This window comes from Mobula hypostoma, chromosome 11 (genome assembly GCF_963921235.1).
Source record: "Mobula hypostoma chromosome 11, sMobHyp1.1, whole genome shotgun sequence".
Classification (NCBI taxonomy): Eukaryota; Metazoa; Chordata; class Chondrichthyes; order Myliobatiformes; family Myliobatidae; genus Mobula; species Mobula hypostoma.
Window position 1 is genome coordinate 23,754,897 of NC_086107.1, and position 22,549 is coordinate 23,777,445.

Below are 22,549 nucleotides of genomic sequence, written 5' to 3' on the forward strand. Positions count from 1 at the left end.
CGAAACATCTCCAACTCCTCAGAACTAGAGCAGAAATAAGTCATCCTCAAGAGCATCAAGAGTGTTCCTAAAGTAATTAGAAATGACAGAACGTTATAGCACAGAAAGAGCCCATTCTGATGATTTTCAGATTGGTCTCCTTCCTATTTCTTGATTTGTAACCTTATGGGTTTTGACTGTCAGGTGCCATTCTAGATACCTTTTAGATGTAATGCAGGTTTCTGTTTCCATCACCCTTTCAAGCATTGAGTCCTGGGCACCTGCAATTCAGAAGTGGCTATAAGCAGCTTGTTTGCTAAGCCCCTAAGTATCCACTTGCTTTGTTCCCACGAGGTATTTGTGAAGCTTAATTGTGAGCATGGTGTGACTGAGAGAATGAATTTGGAAGATATCAGTTCTGCCTTTATAATGTCAAATGGGCCACATCTGCACCTCAATGCCCTTGAGACCTTCCAGCTCAATTATTTTTATTTTCACTTTATCATTTAGTCACCTCAAGATGTCCAACCTCTAACCTACTGATGCATCCATAATGTTTACAGTATGTGGCTGGTCCATTTGAGATATCTGGTTAATGGTGATTTCTCTTATGGGGGGGGCATTGATTGTAGAACAATTGAATATCCAGAATAGATAGTTAAACTGGTACTCTTGCCCAGTACTTTGGTGGTAAACTGTCACAGATCAGCTCATGGTCATGCCTGAATGTGAAGAACTGTATGTAGCTCCATATGCAGGAAGGGACTGCTTGACGAGATATGAGTTATGATTCGAATTGAACACTGTGCAATCACTTCTCAGCTTATGGTTGAACCAACAATCGTTCAATTTCCATTCAATTTGCAGAGTTTTCTACAACCATTTTTCTTACCTTGTTTATATAATTACCATCGACCATGCCATGGACAGCTGCGGAGACTAAGTTATTAGGTATATTTTAAATTGACGTCTGATAGGTTCTTGATTAGTATGGGTTTCAAATGTAATGGGGAGAAGGCAGGCGAATGAGATTGAGAGAGATAATAAATGAGACATGATGGAATGATGCAGCAGACTCATCGGACCAAATGGCCTACTTCTGGGCTCCTATGTCTTATGGTACTAAGTTTTTACATAGTTTCACCTGAGCAGATGCATTCTATACATCCATACAGCACTAAAGCTCCCCTCCCAGAAGACCCACTCATGTTGCTTGACTGTGAGACTTTAGACAGCCACTCTAAAGGAGCTTGAGGGAGTAGCTTAACTTTAGAAGTGTTGTCATTCAGGTAAGATGCTAAATCCAGAGTCCAGAGATTAAATAATGAAAGATTTCTGAATTTAACATCTATAATGTCTTTATTAGTAAAGAAAGCTTAAATGAAGACATTTCCAGTGTCCTGGCCAATATTCACATCTCAGTCCGCATTAGTAAAACTGGAATGATCATGTTGATATTCATGAGAGTTCGCATGTATAAATTCAAACCTTAGTTGCCAACATTCTGTCTGTGACTATACTTCAAAGCAACTTTGTTGTTTTTAAAGCACTTTGATATATTTGGAACGGAATGTGATAGGAGTTATACAAATGTCAGGATATTGTTTCTTATCTCATGCATTTAACAAAAAAGTCAGAAAAATCCCTCTAATCACATTTATGCTTCTATTATTAAAATGATGTTATACTTAACAATAGACAAATCTAATAAGTTTTGCTATTTAATCTCCAGACATTTCGCAAATTTAAAAAAATGCAAACTAGATCCCCCCTTTGCCTTTTTTGTCACTGAATATACCCCAGTGTCATTCCTGTGGAATTGACGGCCTTTTCTTACCTTCTGATATTCAAACTATAATTGGCTTTCAGACCTGCAGATCATTTTTTCAATAGCCTGAGTAATGTCTTGTTTTGATATATCTGTACCACATTATTCAATAACCCTACATTCAAAAACACTATCAGTAAATTAGTCTAAGCAAAGCCATGTCTTTCTCCTGACCCTTTTAAATCAAGCCATTGCCCTAACATCACCTAGAAAAGCAGTCTTATTATATCCAGCGATCATACATTTCTCTTCTGGCAGAGTATTGAGTATAATATCTGGAGTACAAGGAAATGTGGCTGACAATGTCAGATACTGTTTAGCCTGTGTGTGACTCATACAACTGTATCTTGCAAAATGGAATACAGAAGGAATGATGACTGGAAAGCTACATAACCTTCTATTTGTTTGCCTAACACTGCAGAGCAGTACAATAGCCACATATAAGCCTATTGATTTCTGTTTGTTACAACATCAGCACATCTATACATACATAAAAGATGACGCACAAACCAGTTAGCGTAACATAGTCCTCACTCAACATTTAATTATTTTATTTTTTTAAATGACTAGCAGCAAATGCTAATCCTTCTGCAATAGTTCCTACTGGCATAATTATTGATCAAAAGGATGCACCGAAATTAGTCTTTGCACATCTGTCATTTAGTCTTTCTACTGTCTGGATGATCTAGTCACAAGCTACAAAACCAATCTGTTTGCCATGTACACAGTAAAGAGGTGACTGTTATTTTATTCACAAAAGATGTGTCATAAGGCGGTGGCTAGGAACGGACCCAAGTGCAAGACACAGACACTGAAGTACCAGGGACAGGACTAGGATACAGGGCGAGGGTAAGGACATGGACACGAAAACCAGGAACCTGGAACAGGACTGGACAAGAGAGCTAGGAGCCAGGGCTTGGACTCCGAGCCAGAGACTGGACAAGGACCCAGTACCCGGGTCTTGCCTCTGGCTTGGACCCCAGAACTAGGCAAGGACGAGTCTTGGCTGGCAGGCAGGACGAGGCTGGAGTCTTCAGGCTTGAGGCTAGAGGCTAGAGATTTGAGGCGAGGCTTGGCAGGAGGCTGGAGACTTGAGACTTGAGGCAAGGCTTGGCAGAAGGCTGGAGGCTGGAAGCTCCTCCTGGGCAGGGCGCGGATCTCCACCTGATGGAGGCAAGGGACAGGAAGGAACAGAACCAACTATAGGTAACAGCAAGGCGGCCTGGCTTACCCGACAGAGGCAAGGGACAGGAAGGGACAGAACCAACCGTAGGTAACAGCAAGGTGGTCTGGTTTACCCGACAGAGGCAAGGGACAGGAGGGGACAGAACCAACCGCAGGTAACGGCAAGGCGGCCTGGCTTACCCGACGGAGGCAAGGGACAGGAAGGGAGCTAGGTACTGGGTGGCTCCAGGACGAGACAGCAAGACAAGGCAAGGCTTCAGGCAATGCAAGGCAAGACAGAACTTCAGGCGAGGCGAGAGTTACCTGCAAGACAAGGCAGGGCTTCAGGCATTGCAAGGCGAAACGGAACTTCAGGCGAGGCGAGAGTTACCGGCAAGACTTCAGGCGAGGAAACAGAAGGCAGAGGAAGGGATACAAGGAGTAAGGACAAGAACAATCCAGCAGCCACACCCTGGTCTCTGAAGGTATTTAAGCAGCCAGCCCCAACGAGCATCAGCTGTCTCAATTAGAGCTCAACAAGAACAGAAACAGGGTAGACAGGAAAACCTGGAACAAGGGTCGATGGACCGGACCGTGAACCAGAATACGGACTTCACGGACCGGACCATGACAGGATGATCTTATCACTTATCTTATTCATCATCCACAGCAGAATCTATCGGATTAAAACTGGAAATGCTGAAAGAACTCAGCTAGGTTACAGACAGGGAAGATGGTTCCAAATCTTATTTCAGATTTCCAGCATCTGAAAAATATATTCCTCCTTCTCCACACAGAATGCATAACAAAAGAACCATTTACATCAATTTGGAATTTTTGTTCAAATTGCTTCCACTGTATTTTCCTTTTATAATTCTCATATCACCAACCTTGTGTCATTGTCAATTTGATCAAAAACCAATGTATGAAGGCTCCAATGCACAGCATCAAAAGAGGCTACAGAGAGTTGTTGATTCAAGCAGCTCCATCAAGAGCACTAGCCTCTTTACCATTGAGGACATCTTCCAAAAGTAGTGCTTGAAGAAGGGGATAACCATCAGTAAGGGCCCTTAGCATCCAGCACATGCCCTTGTCTCATTTCTACCATCAAGGAACAGGTACAGAAGCCTGAGAACATATACTCTATGTTTTAGGAACAGCTTCTTTCTCTCCACCATCAGATTTCTGAACGTCCATGAACACTACCTCACCATTTTGCACTCTTTTTGCACTATTTATATATTTTTAACCATATACGCATATAACAACTACAGCATGGAAACAGGCCATCTTGGCCCTTCTAGTCCATGCTGAGCTCTTACTCTCACCTAGTCCCATCTACCTGCACTCAGCCCATAAACCTCCATTCCTTTCCTGTCCATATACCTATCCAATTTAACTTTAAATGACAACATCAAACCTGCCTCTACCACTTCTACTGGAAGCTCGTTCCACACAGCTACCATTCTCTGAGTAAAGAACTTCCCCCTCGTGTTACCCCTAAACTTTTGCCCCTTAACTCTCAAGTCATGTTCTCTTGTTTGAATCTCCCCTACTCTCAATGGAAAACGCCTATCCACGTCAACTCTATCTATTCCCCTCATAATTTTAAACACCTCTATCAAGTCCCCCCTCAACCTTCTACGCTCCAAAGAATAAAGACCTAACTTGTTCAACCTTTCTCTGTAACTTAGGTGCTGAAACCCAGGCAACATTCTAGTAAATCTCCTCTGTACTCTCTCTATTTTGTTGACATCTTTCCTGTAATTTGGTGACCAGAACTGTACACAATACTCCAAATATGGCCTCACCAGTGCCTTGTACAATTTTAACTTTACATCCCAACTCCTATAATCAGTGCGCTGATTTATAAAGGCCAGCATACCAAAAGCTTTCTTCACCACCCTATCCACATGAGATTCCACCTTCAGGGAACTATTATTATTCCTAGATCCCCCTGTTCTACTGCATTCCTCAATGCCCTGCCATTTACCATGTATGTCTTATTTTCATTAGTCCTACCAAAATGTAGCACCTCACATTTATCAGCATTAAACTCCATCTGCCATCTTTCAGCCCACTCTTCTAACTGGCCCAAATCTCTCTGCAAGCTTTGAAAATCTTCTTCATTATCCACAACTCCACCTATCTTAGTATCATCTGCATACTTACTAATCCAATTTACCACCCCATCATCCAGATCATTTATGTATATGACAAACAACATTGGACCGAGTGCAGATCCCTGAGGCACACCACTAGTCACTGGCCTCCAACCTGACAAACAGTTATCCACCACTACTCTCTGGCATCTCCCATCCAGCCACTGTTGAATCCATTTTACTACTTCAATATTAATACCCAACGATTGAACCTTCCTAACTAACCTTCCGTGTGGAACCTTGTCAAAGGCCTTGCTGAAGTCCATATAGACAATATCCACCACTTTACCCTCATCAATTTTCCTAGTAACCTCTTCAAAAAATTCAATAAGATTTGTCAAACATGACCTTCCACATACAAATCCATGTTGACTGTTTCTAATCAGACCCTGTCTATCCAAATAATTATATATACCGTCTCTAAGAATACTTTCCATTAATTTACCCACCACTGACGTCAAACTTACAGGCCAGTAATTGCTAGGTTTACTCTGAGAGCCCTTCTTAAATAATGGAACCACATGAGTAATACGCCAATCCTCCGGTACCAACCCTGTTTCTAATGACAACTGAAATATTTTTGTCAGAGCCCCTGCTATTTCGACACTAACTTCCCTCAACGTCCTAGGGAATATCCTGTCAGGAACCGGAGACTTATCCATTTTTATGTTCCTTAAAAGCGCCAGTACTTCCTCTTCTTTAATCATCATAGTTTCCATAACTACCCTACTTGTTTCCCTTACCTTACACAATTCAATATCCTTCTTCTTCGTGAATACCGAAGAAAAGAAATTGTTCAAAATCTCCCCCATTTCTTTTGGCTCCGCACGTAGCTGTCCATTCTGATTCTCTAAGGGACCAATTTTATCCCTCACTATCCTTTTGCTATTAATATAACTGTAGAAACACTTTGAATTTATTTTCATCTTACTTGCTAAAGCAACCTCATATCTTCTTTTAGCTTTTCTAATCTCTTGCTTAAGATTCTTTTTATATTCTTTATATTCCTTGAGCACCTCATTTACTCCATGCTTCCTATATTTATTGTAGATCTCTCTCTTTTTCTGAACCAAGTTTCCAATATCCCCTGAAAACCATGGCTCTCTCAAGTTTTTATTGTAAACTATGTTTGGTTATTATAATGCAATAACTTAAGTAAAGGCATCAGTTAGTCTTGCGAGACCATGTTTCTGCACCTGGAAAGTCTTCACTCTCCAGGGCGCAGGCCTGGGCAAGGTTGTATGGAAGACCAACAGCTGCCCATGCTGCAAGTCTCCCCTCTCCACGACACCAATGTTGTCCAAGGGAAGGGCATTAGGACCCATACAGCTTGGCACCAGTGTCGTTGCAGAGCATTGTGTGATTAAGTGCCTTGCTCAAGGACACAACACTTTGCCTCGGGTGGGGCTCAAACTCACGACCTTCAACTTAACTAACTATCTTAAGTTATTGCACTGTACTGATGCCACAAAACAACAGATTTCATGATATATGTCAGTGATAATGAACATGAACCTGAGTCCGAATGAAATACATCACAGTTGTCACCAACTTCAGCAAGACCTGTGTGGATGAGTGTGACCCTTCAAAAACATGGCAGACATACCCAAACCAAAATCCGTGGATGAACCAGGGGATTCATGGTCTGCTGAGGGTTATCTCTGTGCCATTCAAAACCGGTGATCCAGAACAATACAAGAAGTCCAAGTCTGAACTACAGAAGGCTGTTTTAAGGGGAAAAAAACACAATTCTGATGAAGGTTAGAGATGGAATTGAATACATGTCAGTTCTAGTAGGGATTGTAGGCCATTACTTCTTACAAAGCAGAACCTAACATCATGGCTAGCTGTGCAGCTTCACTCCCAGATGAGCTCACACCTTGTATGCACGCTTTGAGAAGGAAATTAAAACTAAACCTAGCAACCCACATCAAAGTTGCTGGTGAATGCAGCAGGCCAGGCAGCATCTCTAGGAAGAGGTGCAGTCGACGTTTCAGGCCGAGACCCTTCGTCAGGACTAACTGAAAGAAGAGCTAGTAAGAGATTTGAAAGTGGGAGGATTTCCAGCATCTGCAGATTTCCTCATGTTTGTGTAAAACTAAACCTGTGTGAGTCCCTACAGCAGCACCTGGTGACTCTGATCTCTGTCTCAGAGGTCAACATCAAGATATCTTTCAAGAGGGTGAATACTTGTAAGGCATCTGGCCCTGATGGTGATTCTAATAGGACTCTGAAAACCTGTGTCATCCAACAGGCAGGAGTGTTCAAGGACATCTTCAATCTTACACTGCAGCAGTTAGACCTTCACTCCTGCTTCAAAAGGGCAACAATCATACCAGTGCCCAAGAAGATTTAGGAGATCTACCTCAATGACTGTCACCCAGTTACACTCACATCTATTGTGAAGAAGTGCTTTGAGAAGTTGTCATGGCTAGAATCAAATTCTGTGTAAGCAAGGACCTGGACCTGCTGCAATTTGCCGATCATCACAATAGATATACAGTACATGTAATCACTCTGATTCTTCACTCAGCCCTGGATCACCTGGACAGTAGTAATATCTACGTCAGGCTGTTTTTCATTGACTACAGCTCAGCGTTCAACACAATCATACCCTTGGTTCTAACTAACAAGCTCCAAAACCTGGTCCTCTAAAATCTCCTTCTTCAACGGGATCATTGACTTCCTCGGCGGGATGCCACAGTTTGTGTGTATTGGAACTGACATCTCCTCCTCACTGACAATCAGTGTTGGCACATCTGATAAATGTGTGCTTAGCCTACTGCTCTACCCTCTCTACACCCTCAATTGTGCAGCTAGGCACAACTCAAATGCCATCTATAAATTTGCCAATGACGTAACTATTGTGGGCTCAATTTCAGAGGGTGACAAGGAGGCATACAGGAGTGAGATTGGTCAGCTGGTTGATTGGTGCTGCAGCAAAACCTTGCTCTCAATGTCAGTAAGATCAAAGAATTGATTATGGACTTCAGGAAGGGGATGTTGTAAGAACACACATCAGTACTCATCAAGGGATTGAAAGTAGAAAGGGTGAGCAGTTTCAAGTTCCTGGGTGTCAACACGTCTGAGGAACCACACTGGGTTCAACATAGTGATGCAATTATAATAAAAGCATGAGCTAGAGAACAAGTATGTCACCAGAGACACTCACAAATTTCTATAGATGTACTGTGGACAGCATTCTAAATGGTTGCATCACTATTTGGTATGGAGGGGCCACTGCCCAGGATCAGACAAAGTTGCAGGAAGTTGAAAACTCAGCCATCTCCATCATAGGCACTAGCATCCACAGCAACCACGACGTTTAAAAAGTGATGCCTCAAAAAAGGCAGCGTCCATGATTGAGGACTCCATCATCCAAGACATGCCTCCTTCTCATTGCTACCATCAAGGAGGAGGTGCAGGAACCTAAAGGCACACACTCAGTATTTCAGGAACAGCTTCTTCCCATCTGCTATCAGGGTTCTGAATGAACAGCTGAACCCACAAACACAACCTCATTTATTTTTATTTTCCTCTTTTTTTCTACTAATTTTTAAATTTAATTTATATATATACATACTTATTGTAATTTATATTTTTTATTATTATGTATTGCAATGTACTGCTGCCTCAAATCAAAAAAATTCACAACATTTGCTATTGATATTAAACTTGAATCTACTTGAATCTGATTTTGGTTCTGATCATAGCCTGCCTTCCATGCTGAGAGACTCACTTGTTCATAACCTTTATTTTCTATTTGCTAAGCAACTCCCTTTCAATATTATCCCATTAATTCCATTTCCTTTGTTCGATAACTTCTTGTGTAGTATTTTATGAAAACATATTTGATAATCCAAATACATCACGTCTGCCAATTCTCCTCATCTGCCCTATTAGTCAAACCTCCAAGAACTTTAATGGATTATTCAAATATGACGTAAGTGCCATTACAAAGAAAGCATGGCAGCACCTCTAATTTCTTAGAATTTTGCGAAGACTCGGTATGATATCTAAAACTTTGACAAACTTCTATTGAAGTGTGGTGGAGAGTATATTGACTGGTTGCATCACAGCCTGGTATGGACACACCAATGTTCTTGAATGGAAAATCCTACAAAATGTACTGGATACAGCCCAGTCCATCACAGGTATAGCCCACCACATGATTGTGCACTGTTGCAGGGAGCAGCATCCATCATCAAAGATTCCCACCACACAGACCACACACTCTTCTCACTGCTGCCATCAGGAAGAAGGTACAGGAGGCTCAGGATCAACCAGGTTCAGGAACAGTTATTCCCCCTTAACCATCATGCTCTTGAACCAGAGGGGATAACTTCACCCAACTTTACTTGTCCCATCGCTGTACTGTTCCCAATAGCTATGAATGGACTCGATTTCAAGACTCTTCATCTGATTTTCTAGATACTTATTTTCTTTTTTCCTTTTGCACAGTTCATTGTCCTTTGCATGTTGATTATTTTTGTCTGTCCTATTAGGTGTTGGGCATGTGGCCAAGTGGTTAAGGCGTTCTCTGGTGATTTGAAGGTCACTAGTTCGAGTCTCAGCTGTGGCAGTGTCTTTGTGTTCTTGAGCAAGGCACTTCATCACACATTGCTCTAGTTTGTGCGAGGAGTGGCGCCCCACACAGACTTCCAATCTGCGCCTTGTAAGGCATGAAAATGCCCGACACAGGCCTCTCATGGTCTGAGTCAAAGTTCCCTCCTATTAGGTGTGGTCTTTCACCTACAAGAAAATGAATCTCAGGTTTGTGTATGAAACGTATATGTACTTTGATAGTAAATTTACTTTGAACTTTGAATTTTGTACTTTCATTAGTCCATGCTACTCTGCTAATTCATATTATTATTTTCTAAAAGTTTGGACATAAGACCATAAGGCATAAGATATTAGAGCAGAATTAGGCTATTCAGCCCATCAACTCTGCTCCACCACTTAATCATCAATGATTTATTATCCCCCTCAACCCCATTTTCCTATATTCTCCCCATCACCTTTGTTGGCCTTACTAATCAAAAACCTGGCAGACTGCTTTAAATATAGATCATGGCTTGGCTTCCACAGCCATCTGTAGCAATGATTTCCACAGATTCACCACCTTGTAGCTGACAAAATTCCTCCTCATCACCTTTCATGTAGTTTATTTTGGATTTCAGAATTTTCCACACTACAGACTTCAGGCACATAGATCCATGATTCTGCATAAGTTTTCTGCCCAAGAACAAAGGACCAAGGAGAATACGTACATGATTTCCTGAATGTGGCACCACTGGTAGGCAGGGTGGTGAAGAAGGCTTTCGGTCTGATGGTCTGCATCAGTCAGGGCACTGAGTACAGAGGTTGGTATTTTATGCTGCAGTTACATAAAACGTCAGTGAAACTGCACTTGCAATATTTCAATCTCCTTTGCTTACCCTGGCATCAATTTAATGTCTCAGGTCTGAGTCCCGAAACCTTCTTCGGATTAAGGGTCTCAGATGCATATAATTAGCTGTTCTTCTTTCTGATTTTCAGAATCTACTGTTTTTATTTTGATTTTAAAAATTATGGATGCTTTATTGGGCATTTACAGAGATGTAAAATGGACAGACAAATTTTCTTAATATTTCAATAAAATCTCATGTTTTTATTTCTTTATGCACAACACTGTAATCCTCAGAGATTGTGTGGACTATTTAATTGTCAAGATGAACCAGAACGCAAATGAAAACCATAAAATGAAACTCTACCTTCTGAACATTTGGATTTGTTATATTGAAGACAGTTTCAATATTAGAATAGCTTCCTTGATAACCAGCAAACTAGTAACACATCAATTCTGCTCTTGTAAATATATACCGCCCACATAGCTCAAGTGACATGTGTAATATACCTACCGAGTCTATTTCATCACATATTAAATATTCAATGCTTTAGCAAAATAAGCACATTAATAAACTTCCATGCTTACACAGCAAGGCAACCAGTTATTCTCAGAACTAAATTACCACGGGAAAAATAACAGTTGTATTTGGCTATGAATAAGTTGCTGCTACCAAGGTCCTAGTGGGATCCATGTTGAAAGGGATTTTGATTTGATGTTGCATTGTTTCAGCCTTGCCTCTCACACAAAATCCATTAGAGTAAAGCTTCCAGATGGGAACGCAGCAGTCAGACTTTTGATCCACTAAGGCTTTATCATACTTCAGAGGTGTCTTAAAGCAGTACATACTTTGAAATAATTTGAAGTATGATCACTTCTATATAACTTGCCTTACAATCAAAGCAGGTTGAGGAAATAAATATTATTACATCATCTTGAACATCCGCCTGGCTAAGTAGTCTGATAGTTATATTGTAGTTCATCCTCTTGCCTGCCTATTACCTCCCCATGGGTCCCCTTCTTCTTCCCTTTCTCCTATGGTCCGATCTCCTCTCCTGTCAGATTCTTTCCTCTCTAGCCTTTTACCTTTCCCATCCACCTTGCTTCACCTATCACCGTCTAACTATCCCCCTTCCCCTACCCCTAACTTTTTATGCTGCTTCCCTCTTTCCTTTCCAATCCTGAAAAAGGGTCGCGGCTCGAAACCTCGACTGTTTATACATTTCCACAGGTGCTGAGTTCCTCCAACATTTTGTGTGTGTTTGTTGTAAGTCTCCCTTGTTTACTTGCCGGTCAATTATAAACTACAAATGAAATTCTAAATTTTGTAATAATAGTATAATTATCTCTGGCTGATGCTTTGCATTCTACTGTAACTAAGAAGATGTGATTTAACAGAATAATTAAATATTAACTTATTTAATACTATTTGTAAATTGGTACACAAAATCACATATAATAAATAACATTGGTTGTCAGAGTGAAATGTTCAGTGATCAAATTTTAATGGGTACAAATATTATCATACAGCATAGGACAGAGAGCCAAGCTCTATCGGATTGTAATTTTGAATATGACATTTTCTCTAGAGTTTACTTCAATAGAATTTTATGTGTTGTTACTACTGCAGTAAAGGATATCCAGTAGTTGGCCAACAGAAAGAAACCAAAGCAACAAACTAATTCCAAACTCTTTAAATACTTTGGGTTTCAGAAAGAACAAATTTTGCACTGTCTCAAAAGACATTTCTGACAACTGAACCTGCAAAAGGAACTGATTTTGAAGCTTAGAATTCAAGGGACTGCAACTATTAAAGAGTAAAGTGAAAGTGCTTGACTTGTACAACAAGAATACCTCCAACAGCCAAGAGTCATCAAAACCAGATGCATGGCTCAGCAGAAGGGATGGAATAGCAAATGAATTACTTGCAGAAGTGGAATGTTAATCCTGTCATAGCTGAAAGGGAATCTTCTCCCAAACATTTCCAAAGATTTGAAGACTGGTAGGTGAGAATCAAAGGCTATCTTAGAGAAATCTTCAAAATCATAAATTGGATGGAAAACAGTTTGAGGTATTTGGATGGCATTGGGAAAGCAAAGAAAAGACAAGTGGGAGGCAAACTGAACTGCTGTGCAAATTGTAAAATCTAAAATATTGTAAAAAAAAATTTGAAAAAATATCTATTTAACAACTATCCCTTCCCTGCTACAATGGTTTTAATATGGTTCCCAATGTGCTAAGTCAAAACTCTTAACAAATCTCTTCTTATGTGGCATTCCATTGAGGATGACTTGCTTCCTCTCCCATTCTGTAGGCTCTGCAGTGTTTAACCCTGCATGCGAGAATTACAGTCTCTTCAACAGATGAGGCAGATGTGAAAGTTAAGTCGTCATTCGGTACTGGGGTTCTCCCTCTGCTGAGTACAAAAGGCTTCTGCGTGGCCTAATGCATGGGCTCGAGGTTCTCAATACCATCACAAACGCTCCATTTTGGGTGGTCTTTGCCAGAGATTCCCAGGCATCATATGAGAAGTTGCATTGCCCAAAGGAAGCTTTGCACATCCTTGAACTTGTTCCTCTGTCCATGCATCAGTCTCCTCACAGACCTTGGAATTTTGTGTCTCCTTCAGGAGCCATGTATCAGCCATATATATAATATGGCTTGTTTAACATAACTTACTCAGTACAAATAACTGATCGTTGCTGTAGGTTCTTGCTGTGGGAAAAGACATTGATAATGGTTTGATTTTTGTTCTCATGAAATTGGAGGATTTTGTGGAGGTGGCATTGACATAACTGGTGGAGGGGGGCCTGCTCTCTGAAGCACATAGGAGAGAAGCGACCACAATTATTTTGCTGATTTGAGGGCTTCATCATCAAATTCCCATTTTCTCAAATGCTGAAGGTCATAATGAATTTTATTTTTAATAAGCATCTTTGAAAGAGAGGGCTCCCAAGAGCTAGGAAGTGGTCCATGTTTTCCAGGGTTGCACTCTGAATCTATAATGTTGAAGGGCTATGTGGTGAGATGGAAGTGGGCTGGCAGAAGACCATGGTTTCTAGGTTGTGTGCAAGGATCACCCTCTCACATGCTTCAATAAATTAATTACATGTCATCTGCATTCTCAACCACATGCTTTCTGTGATCTTGATTGCAGTAGTTTTTGGTTTCCTATTAGTTCTGAAGATTAACTTTGTTCCTAAGAGATGGTCTACAATACTAGGGCAAGAAAGATCAAAGTAAGTGTTGGTGCTTCGTCTGAGGACACAGATGCAACATTCCACTTGGCTAATAGCTTCTAATATGCAGGAAATATCGCTGTGGATTAATAAAGACAGTAACATGCAAAAATTGTTCTTATGGAAATCTTAAACAAACTTCAGGAGCAATGGCTGTAGCTGTCAGTTCAGTTGACACCATATATAAGCATCTAGCCATATAACAATTACAGCACGGAAACAGGCCATCTCGGCCCTTTTAGTCCGTGCCGAACTGAACTGAATGGTCTGTTGACACTATGGTTGATCACTTTCTATAGTCTTACTATAATGAAGATCTGGTGAGCCACTTGGCTCAACATACCCAGGCCAACTGTGATATATATATATATATATATACTGTGATATACACACAAAGGGTGATTGAAAAGTTCGTGGCCTAAGGTAGAAGGAGATGAGTTATACAACTCTCGCTACATGCACATGTAGTTCAACTCTTTGAGTGATTATGCAGAAAGTTTGAAGTTAGTAACTCATATTTTTCTACCTTAGGCTATGAACTTATCAATCACCCCTGCTGTGGACCACTTTCTGGAGGTCCAAGACGCTGACTTTTACAAAGAAGGGATCCGTATGCTCCACGACCACTGGACTAAGTGCTTAAATGTAGAAGGGGACTATGTTGAAAAATAGATGTGCTAGGTTTTCTAAAATTGACTCCTTCTACCTTAGGCCATGAACTTATCAATCACTCCATGTGTGTGTGTGTGTGTGTGTGTGTGTGTGTGTGTGTGTGTGTGTGTGTGTGTATGCAAATCCTTTTTGAAGAATTAAGTTAATCTCCATCTAGTCCCTTCCTATCCAAGTACCTGTCTTAATATGAACAGGAGGAGATGGGGGAAGGGAATGGGAACCAGAATAATGGGGCTGAGGATGGGGCAGCTGGTATACAATGTAAGTCAGTGTGCAGTGAGACTGTCAGGAAGAATAGGCAGATGATAGGGCAAAACTGCAGTCAATGGGATGAGTTGCAGTGGAACAGGGGGACAAAATCGAAAAAGGTGACAAATATAGGACTGAAGCCATTTATTTGAATGCATGTCGTATACAGATTAAAATAGATGATCTTGTAGTACAGTTAGAGATTGGTAGGTATGACATTGTGGGCAACACCAAGTCGTGGCTGAAAGGAGATTATAGTTGGTAGCTTAACATCCAAGGACAGGCAGATAGGCACAGGGCATGGGTTGTCTCTGTTAGTAAAACATGAAATCAAATCTTTAGGAAGAGGTGACATAGGATTGGAAGATTAGAATCTTTGTGGTAGAGTTCAGAACTGCAAGGGTAAAAATGCCCTGATGGGATTTATATACAGGCCTTCGAACAGCAGCCAGAATATGGGTTACACATTGCAGTGGGAGATAGAAAGCACATGTAAAATGGCAATCTTATGTTTGTAATCTGGGATGTCAATATACAGGTAGATTGGGAAAATTAGGTTGGTGCTGGATCCCAAGAGAGGGAATTTGTAGAATGCCTACAAGATGGCTTTTTAGTGCAGTTTGTGGTTGAGTCCACTCGGGTAAAGGCTGTTCTGGATTGGGTGTCGTATCATAAACTGGATTTGATTAGGCAGTTTAAGGTAAAGGAACCCTTAGGAGGCAGTGATCATAATATGATAGAATTTATCCTGTAATTTGAGAGGGAGTAGCTAAAGTCAGATGCAACACTATTTTAGTGGAGTAAAGGGAATTATAGACCCATGAGAGAGGAGCTGGCCAAAGTTGACTAGAAGGGGGCACTAGCAAGAAAGATGCAGAACAGCAAAGTTCAGAGTTTCTGGGAAAAAGTTAAAAATAATTATTCTAAAGGTGAGATATTACAACTGTGGCTGACCCTGAAAGTAAAAAAAAATGATAAAAACAGAAGAGGGCATATAAATCAAGAAAATAGTGGGAAGTTAGAGGATTGGGAAGCTTTTAAAAAACAACAGAAAGCAACTAAAAAAGATGAAATGTGAAGGTAAGCTTGCCAATAATACCAGAAGCTTTTTTCAGATACATATATAAAGAGTAAAAGAGAGGCGAGAGTAGATATTGGACCACTGGAAAATGATGCTGGAAAGGAAGTAATAGAGGACAAGGAAATGATGCATAAACTAAATAAGTATATTACATCCATCTTCACTGTGGAATACACTAGCAGTATGTTGGAAGTTCAAGAGTGTCAGGAGCAGAAGTGAATGCAATTGCTATTAAAGTATAAAGTATATAAAGTATAAACTATGAAGTACTACTAGGGAGAAGCTGCTTAGAAAGCTGGAAGGTCTGAAGGTAGATAAGTCATTTGGACCAGATGGCGTACACCCCAGGGTTCTGAAAGAGGTAGCTGAAGAGATTGTGGAGGGGACTGAAAAATTGCATTCTCTTCAAGAAGGTGGGGAGGGGGCAGAAGAGAGGATATTATAGGTCAGTTAGCCTGACCTCAGTACTTGGGAAGATGTTGGAGTCGATTGTTAAGGATGAGGTCTCAGGGTACATGGAGGTGCATGATGAAATAGGCCAAATTCAACTTGGCTTCCTTAAGGAAAAATTTTGCGTGATAAAACTGTTGGAATACTTTGAGGAAATATCAGAGCAGGATCAATAAAAGAGAATCGATGTTAAGGTGTATTGGATTTTCAGAAGGCCTTGACAAGGTGCCACACATGAGGTTACTTAACAAGATAAGAGCCCATGGTATTACAGGAAAGATACCAGCATGGATAGAGTGAGTCTTGGTGAAGGGTTTTGGCCTGAAATGCCAACTGTTTACACTTTTCCATAGATGCTGCCTGGGCTGCAGAGTTCCTCCAGCATTTTGAGTGTATTGCTAGCATGGATAGATGATTTTCTGACAGGCAGAAAGTAAAGTGTGGGAATAAAGGAGCCTTTTCTGATTGACTGCCGGTGACCAGTGGTGTTTCATAGGGGTTGGTGCTGAGACCACTTCTGTTCGCATTAGGTATCAGTGATTTGGACGATGGAATTGATGGCTTTGTTATCAAGTTTATGAATAATAAGAAGATAAGTGGCGGGTCAGGTAGTGTTAAGAGAGCAAGAATTCTGCAGAAGACCTAGACAGATTAGGAGAACGGGCAAAGAAGTGGCAGATGGAATACAGTGTCAGGAAATATATGGTCATGCACTTTGGTAGAAGGAACAAATGAGAACTTTCAGAAAAGATTAATTTCTAAGTAGGCAGAAATTTCAAAAATCTAAGGTGAAAAGGGACTTAGGAGGCCTTGTACAGGATTTCCTGTACAAGGACTCCTAAGTCCCTTTGCACCTTAGATTTAACTTGCAGGTTGATTCTTTGGTGAGGAAGGTAAATGCAATGTTAGCATTCATTTCGAGTATATTAATATGAAAGCAAAGATATAATTCTGAGGCTTTACTAGGCAGTGGTAAGATCTCACTTGGAGTATTGTGAGCAGTTTTGGGGCTCTTATCATAGAAAGGATGCACTGACATTGGAGACGGTTCAGAGGAGGTTCACAAGAATGATTCCAGCATGAAAGGATTATCATATGAGGGGCATTTGAGGCTCTGGGCCTGTACTCGCTGGAGTTTAGAAGAATGAGGAGGAAACTTATTGCAGATGAAAAATCTATCAAATACTGAAAAGCATTGGTAGAGTGGATGTGGATGTTTCCTATAGTGGGGTAACCTAAGACCAGAGGGCACAGCCTCAGAATAGAGGGGTGTCATTTTAGAACGAAAAAGAGGAGGGATTTCTTTAGCCAGCGGTAGGTGACTCGGGAATTTGCTGCCATAGGTGGCTGTGGAGGCCAGGTCATTGGGTGTACTTAAGAGAGTGGTTATAGTTTCTTGATTAGTCAGGTCCTGTAAGGTTACGGGGAGAAAGCAGAGGAATGGGGTTGAGAGTGAAAATGGATCAGTTGTGATGAAATGGTGAGCAGACTCGATGGGCTGAATGGCCAAATTCTGCTCCTACATCTCATGGTCTTATGAACCATCTAATAACGACTACTAAGAAACAGGCAAAATAGTGTTGAGTAAACAAAACAATTAATACCCAGTAGGATCGGCCACAGCTGTGCAGACAGAAACAGAGTTACATTTCTGCTGCAGAAAATTTCATTCAATCTGCTTTCTGATTAATAGAAACAGGTATATTTGGAGTCTGTGCTTTCTGAGAAGAGAATTGTTTTCTATTTATAAGTTAGCATTCTTTCTCCATATGTCCTTGAGGAGTTTGGATCTATTCAGCTGGTTTCATGGTAAGTGTTTTCCGAGAAGGATGTAATAGACAAGGGATAGTATTTCCCACAGGAGGATTGCTCGTGAGTGGTTGTTCTAGTCACAATTTGTAGTGAAATCTACTCCCAAATTTAGTCCACTGGAGATTACTTCCTAATGTGCTACAAGCTTAAAATAGCTCCCCCATCACACAAATAAGACAAGTAACAACCTGCCTGTACCTGGAAGTTCACAAGTTTATTCAATGTACTAAAACATTGCTGAAAAGATGCTTATTCAACAAATCTTCTAAATACTGGTCTTTCACTTCAATACCAATCCCTGTAAGGTTCTTTCTCTTTCTTCCTCTTCATCTCTCTCTCTCTAGACTAGAATTGTAGACAGACACAGAAGGAAGTCGTTCACTCACTGTGGTTATGATGACTCTGAAAGAGCTAACCGTTTATCCCCATTCACTCCCTCTTTTTTCAGAACAGCTATTTGTAAATGTTGCATAGTACAGCATTAATACATGAATGGATATCAGCTATTACAGGTTTAACCATTGTATAGAACACCCACAGCTACAAAAATGTGATTATGTGCAACTATCAATTCTGTGGGTGGCCTTGGATATTCTGAGAGGTATTGTATAGTGTAGTTCAGTTGATGTTAGGTAGAGTAGGTATTACAACCAATACTGTGTATTTGGTGTTATATTGAGAAAGTATCATCTTCCTATCACTCTCTCTCACACACACACATATACAGTCACTGATCATTAAGTGAATTTTGTTTTTTTTTTGTTCTAGTTCTAGTAAAACGTGGGTATAATTTATGTTTATTCTTCTTGTGAATGCTGCTTACATGCTCAGTGGCTGCATTATTGGGTACTTCCTATCAGCTACTTTATTGGGTACAGTACTTCCTATTGTTCATGGCCTATCAGCGGCGTCAACAGAGATTTACCAGGAGGGATTTCTCGCAGGTCGATGGCAGTTATTTAAAAAGGGAGCTTCAAGAGCATTTGTCCGTTATACGTGGCCTATCAGCGGCCATAACTGGAGCACCAATCATGAGTTAGATAGCAGGGAAGGTTCAGGCATAAAAGGGAGACACTGCCTAGCAGAGCGGTCATCAAAGGAGTGATCTGAGGCAGAGTGGTAGGGCTCTGGCTCGTTCAGGCTTCGGCAATAACTGGTCGATGTGAGGTAAGTGAGGAATAGAAACAAGAAGTTTGCCTGTGAGGTCAGTGTTCTCTACTGAGCGTTAGATGTGGGAAGTCCGGGAGACGCCCAGCCTCCCGGATGGCCACATCTGTGCCAGGTGCGTCGAGCCGCAGCTCCTTAGGGACCAGGTTAGGGAACTGGAGATGCAGCTCGATGACTTTCATCTTGTCAGGGAAAGTGAGGAGGTGATAGAGAGGAGCTACAGGCAAGTAGTCACACCAGGGCCTTGGGAGACAGGTAAGTTGGGTAACAGTCAGGAGAGGGAAGGGCAAGAGTCAGATACTAGAGAGTACCACTGTTGCTGTCCCTCTTAACAATAAGTACTCCTGTTTGAGTACTGTTGGGGGGGGTGGGGGACAGCCTACCTGGGGAAAGCATCAATGGCCACACCTTTGGCACAGAGTCTGGTCCTGTGGCTCAGAAGGGTAGGGGAAGGAAGAAGGCAGCAGTAATAAGAGACTCTATAGTTAGGGGGTCAGACAGATGATTCTGTAGACACAGGAAATGAACACAAATGGTAATTTGCCTCCCAGGTGCCAGGGTCTGGGATGTTTCTGATCGTGTCCACGATATCCTGAAGTGGGAAGGTGAACAGCCAGAGATCGTGGTACATATTAGTACCAACGACTTAGTTTGGAAAAGGGAGGAAAAGCAGACTACAGGGAGTTAGGAAGGAAGCTGAGAAGTAGGACCTCAAAGGTAGTCATCTCGACAGTGAGTATACGAATAGAATGAGGTGGATGATAAACGTGTGGCTGATGGCAGGGACTCAGATTTCTGGATAATTGGGACCTCTTTTGGGATAGGCGAAACCTGTACAAAAATGACAGGTTGCACTTCAATCTGAGGGGGACCAATATTCTGGCAGGGAGGTTTGCTAAGCCTATTGGGGAGCATTTAAACTTGAATTGCTGGGGGGTAATAACTGAACCAAAGGGACGGAGGAAGGGGCAGTTGGCTCACAAATAGGGAAAGCTTGGACACGGTGCAAAAGGGAGGATAGGCAAGTGATAGAGAAGGAATACACTCAGACCAATGGTTTGAGATGTGTCTATTTTAATGCAAGAAGCATCACGAACAAAGCGGGTGAGCTTAGAGTGTGGATCAGTACTTGGAGCCATGATGTCGTGGCCATTACAGAGATTTGGAAGGCTCAGGGGCGGGAGCGGTTACTCAGAGTGCCAGGCTTTAGATCTTTCAGAAAGGACAGGGAGGGAGGCAAAAGAGGCAGGGGCATGGCACTGTTGATCAGAGATAGTGCCATGGTTGCAGAAAAGGAGGAAGTCATGGAGGGGTTGTCTACTGAGTCTCTGTGAGTGGAAGTTAGAAACAGGAGGGGGTCAGTAACTACTGGAATAGAAGAAGAGGGAATGGGAAGGAAAAAATTACTGGAAGGAGAAATCGATGTTCATGCCATCAGGTTGGAAACTATGTAGGTGGAATATGAGATGTTGCTCCTCCACCCTGAGAATGGTGTTATCATGGCAAAAGAGGAACCATGGACCAACATGTCATAATGGGAAGGAGGATAGGAATTAAAATAGTTAGTCACCAGGACATTCCACTTATAGCAGATGGAGCAGAGGTACTTGACAAAGCAGTCTCCCAATTTGCATTGGGTCTCAACAATGTAGAGGAGCCCACATCAGGACCACCAGATACAATAGATGTACCCAACAGATTAGTAGGTGAAATACTGCCTCACTTGGGGCCCTGAATGGAGTAAAGGGAGAAGGTGAATGGGCCAGCATAGCATTTCTGCCACTTGGAAGGATAAGTACCAGGATGAAGATTAGTGGAGAGGGACAAATAAGCAAGGGAATCAACAAGGGTGGAAGGTAAAGATGTGTTTGGCAGTAGGATCCCCTTGAAGATGGTGGAAGTTGTGGAGATTGATGTGGTGGATGTGGAGATTCACAGGATGGTAGGTAAGGACAAGAGGAACTTTATCCCTGTTAAGGTGGCAGGAAGATATGGTGAGTACCGATGTCTGGGAAATGGAGGATGTGGCTGAGGGCAGCATCAATGGTAGAGGAAGTGAAATTCCATTCCTTGAAGAAGGAGGACATCTCTCATATCCTGGAAAGGAAAGTCTCATCCCACAAACAGATGTGGTAGAGACGAAGGAACTCAATTAAGGGAATAGCATTTTTACAGTAGATGGGGTGGGTGGTGGGAAGAGGTAAAGTCAAGATAGCCGTGGGAATGGTAGGTTTATAAAATATGTCAGTAGACATTTTGTCTCCAGAGATGGAGACAGGGAGATCAAGAAAGGGAAAAGGGCTGTCAGAAATGTACCAAGCAAATTTAAGGGCAGGTTGGAAGTTGAAGGCAAAGTTGATGAAATTGATAAGCTCTGCATGAGTACGTGAATCAGTACCCATACAGTCATCAGTGCGGCACAGGAAGAGTTGGGGAGCATTACCAAGGAAGGCTTGGACCACGGACTGTTCTACTAGCTGACAAAAAGGCAGGCATAGTTGGGGCCAATGGCTACCCCTTGAGTTTGGAGAGATTGGGACAAGATGAAGGAGAAATTTTTGAGGGTGAGGACCAGTTTTTCCAGATGGAGGAGGATGGTGATGGAGGGGAACTCGCTGAATCTTGTATTGAGAAAGAAGCAGAGAGCTTTAAGGCCTTCCTGATGGGTGATAGAAGACATCCACGGTGAAAATGAAGCAGTCAGAACCACAGAATTGAAAGTTGTTGAGGAGATCAAGATTATACGTATATGTTTGTGGTCTGTTATTGTAGCCCATTCACTTCAAGGTTTGATGTTTTGGGTATTCAGAAATACTCTTCTGCACAACACTGTTGTAATATATAGATATTTGAGTTATTATTAACTTCCTGTCAGTTTGGATCAGTCTGACTATTATCTTCTGACTTCTCTCAGCAACAATGTGTTTTTGCCCATCAGAGTTGCTGCTCACTGGATTTTTTTTTTGGTTTTTCACACTCTGGAGACTTCTGTGCATGAAAATCCCAAGAGATCAGCAGTTTCTGAGATATGCAAACCACCTCATCTGACACCAACAACCATTCTACAGTTGAAGTCACTTTGATCATATTTCTTCCCCATTTTGGTGTTTGGTCTGGGCAACAGTTGAACCTCTTGGCTGTGTCTACATACTTTTATACATTGAGTTGTTACCTCATGATTGGCTGATTAAATATGTGCATTAGCAAGCAGGTGTACAGGTCTACCTAATAAATTAGCCACTAAGTGTATATCACAATACAGCTGATGTTTGGATATAGTAGATAATATACCCAATACTACGTATTAGTTGTCATATTGAAAAAGTATTAGTTACTCTCGCAAGCACACTGATCATT